The sequence below is a fragment of the Arachis ipaensis genome, chromosome B10, assembly GCF_059453495.1.
Source record: "Arachis ipaensis isolate K30076 ecotype BB chromosome B10, ASM5945349v1, whole genome shotgun sequence".
NCBI classification, from domain to species: domain Eukaryota; kingdom Viridiplantae; phylum Streptophyta; class Magnoliopsida; order Fabales; family Fabaceae; genus Arachis; species Arachis ipaensis.
In genome coordinates, this window is record NC_142435.1 from 31,308,282 (window position 1) to 31,311,482 (window position 3,201).

A 3,201-nucleotide genomic window follows, 5' to 3' on the forward strand; every position below is an offset into this window, starting at 1 on the left:
TCTCAGCTCCTTAGTTTCTTGTGTTCCTTCCACTTTAAGATGCTTCCTCTTCATCCTTCAAGCCATTCATGCCCTGTAAACCTGAAAACACTTCATAAACACATCACGTTATCGAATGGTAATAAAGGATAATTAAAAATTGACAATTTAAAGGCTTAGGAAACATGTTTTTAACTATATCATAGAATTAGGAAGGAAAATGTGAAACACACAATTTATATGAATAAGTGTGAGAATAATTGATAAAATTCGCTCAATTTAATACAAAATAAACCGTAAAATAGCGGTTTATCAATCTCCCCACACTTAAACATTAGCATGTACTCATGCCAAGCTCAAGAGAAACTATAAGAGTGAAGAGGGATGGTAGGACTTATTTAAATGCAACCCATCTATATGAATGCAACTACATGTAAAAATGCTTTTACTTACTATATATATATATATATATATATATATATATATATATATATATATATGGTCAAAATGAGTCAAATTTCCAAGAGATCATATATGCACAATCAATGGCTAAATCAATCATATCAAAACACATTCACAGTTGAAGTGAGTTATTCAAAAGAGTTCACAAACTTGCAAAATAGGCAATGATTAAATATGGACATATGGAGTTGAACAATTAAACCCTCACTGGATGTGTATATGCACTCTAATCGCTCAAGTGTTTAGGGTTAAACCACTCATAGCTCCTCTAATCATGCTTTCTAAAACTTTGTTCTTCATCTAACCAATCAACAGATATTTAGTGTACAAATGCAAATATCATGAGGGCTTTTCAAGGTTGTAATGGGGCTAAGACAAGGGTGAGGATATATGTATGGTCAAGTGAGCTATCAATTGATTCTTTGATTAACCTGAATTCTCACCTAACACATGCACACTCTCTATACAATTCTAAAATCAAGCCTAGTCACCTAAAATCTCACTTTGCATATTTTCACACACTCATGTATCAATTCTAATTCCACCACAGATGCATTGATCTTTTTATTGAATTTAACATCGGGGTAATTTTGTCCCCTATTCATTTATTTCATCTCTTTTTTTTTCAATATGAAAGCATAATTCATCAATACATATGGTTTATATAGTTTCACATGAGTAAGTACCCAAATTCTCAACATTTGTCAATAAAAACAAAACACATTCTCATCAACCCAAGTTCCCACATTTCTCCACACTTAGTTGACATACACTATCTTAAGCTAACCAAAGATTCAAATAGGGTAGTTAATTATTTTTCCACTTAAGGCTAGTGATGTGGTAATATAAAGAACAAAATGGGGTTGAAACGGCTCAAAGTGGCAATCAAAGGTAAATGAAATGGTAGGCTATTTGGGATAGGTGAGTTATAATCAAATGATGGCCTCAATCACCTAAATACATGAATATACACTAAATAATGGACATATAGAATGGAACAAACCAAAGATTACAATTATAGAGAAGAAAACACACAAGAATCAAAATCATGGTTAAATAATGTAACCAAACAATTAGGCTCAAAATCTCACAGGTTATGTTTTCTTAGCTCAAAAACCATATCCCAAACTATATATATACATCATGCAAGTTTTAAAAAGTTTTAACTCAAATCAATGCGAATCTTAATGCCCTTTTTAAGAAAAAGATACATTCCTTGAAAATTTCATCAATTTGACCAACATTTCTTATATCTATCCTAAATGAAATGATGTGATTATGAAAAGTTAAAAATTTTTAGTTCACTCCCTATTTTCAATCAAACCAAATTCTCATATGCAAAAGGGTAAACTAAGCTCAATAATCCATATTTTTCCACATCACAACTAATAAACTAAAAGTGCAATTCGAACTAAAAGTCTAAGATATATACAAGCCAAAGTATAAAATGCAACAAAGTAAAAATAAAAAAAAGTACAATAAAGTAAAAATGTGCAAGTACTAAAAAAAATAAAATAAAACAAAATAGAACAAAAGTATGAAATGGTTCACCAAAATATAGACTCCGCCGATGATGGCGACCTCCCCACACTTAAATCACAGCATCGTCCTCGATGCTCTCAATCAATTTGGGTGTGAAGGATCATCGCCTACTGGTCCACTGTCAGCTGTAGGTGTCTGTGACTCTGTCAGATGCTTAGGCTGGGTCGCATCGTGCTGTGCAACCTCCTGCTGGTCCTCCTCTTGCTCCTCCTCCTCAGAGTGCTCCGAGAGTGTGTCAGGCTCAGAGGGGATGTCAGTACGCCCAGTAGTCACAATCAGCTTCAGATGGCATAGTGTCGCTTGTTGTGACGCTCCGACTGCTCATAGCGTCGCTGATTGCGGCGCTCCATCTGATCAATGCGCTCCAAAAGGCACTGCACAAGGTGGTAAACTGGCTGAGAAGTGAATGATGGTACTCCTGAAGTAGGTGGTGCTGCAGGTGCTAAAGGTGCTGCTAAGGATATGGCCGCATCAGTGGGAGTAGTAGTAGGTAGTATGTGGCCTAGAGGTCCAAACTGCTTGCCGTGTGGAATGACCTTCTTGCGATCGGCAATCGGTGGTCTTTCATCTTGGGGCTCCCAGGGTACCTCAGCTCGAATAGCCATTTGAGTGATCAAATAAGAAAAATCCAATGTGCCTTTGACATGAACTCTAGACATATACTTCCTGATGAGCTTTGGAAGGTATAGGTCCTTCCCTTCCATGACACACCAGATAAGAAGGATCATAGCTGCTGGAACCTCTGACTCGTGAGTACTAGGTATAACATAATTGCTTAGTATCTGTTGCCACAACCTAGCCTCATCATTAAGATAATCAATCTTGATATCCCGTGGAGTCTCCTTCGACGTTCCAATAGCCCACGAAACATCAGGGTGAATGGCTATATTATGCCGAACGACATCCCAATCAAAGCCATAAATCGAATAGCTTCCTCGGCCTTCTGAAAACCATCTGTATCATCTGTCTTAGGCCGGAAGTGGAGGATATCCTGTATTGCCTTCTTTATGACTAAGATCTGCTTGCCCCTAAGCTGCACTGCATCAAGGGTCGTCCTATAATAGTTGGAATAGAACTCACGGACCCAGGATGCATTCACATCCGCCAGATATCTATCCAAAAATACCCAACCTCTCTGTTCAATCTGATGTTCAATATACTTCCTCAACTCGGTTAGTATTTTGAGCTTCCTTTCCAAGTAGAGGTTCCATTTTTCTG

The 3,201-nt window shown here is 37.0% G+C and overlaps 1 pseudogene; it reads right to left on the reverse strand.

Annotated features, from left to right (window-relative positions):
• Positions 1 to 2,064: 2,064 nt before the first annotated feature.
• Positions 2,065 to 2,588, reverse strand: LOC148579580 (uncharacterized; annotated as a pseudogene).
• Positions 2,589 to 3,201: the final 613 nt, after the last annotated feature.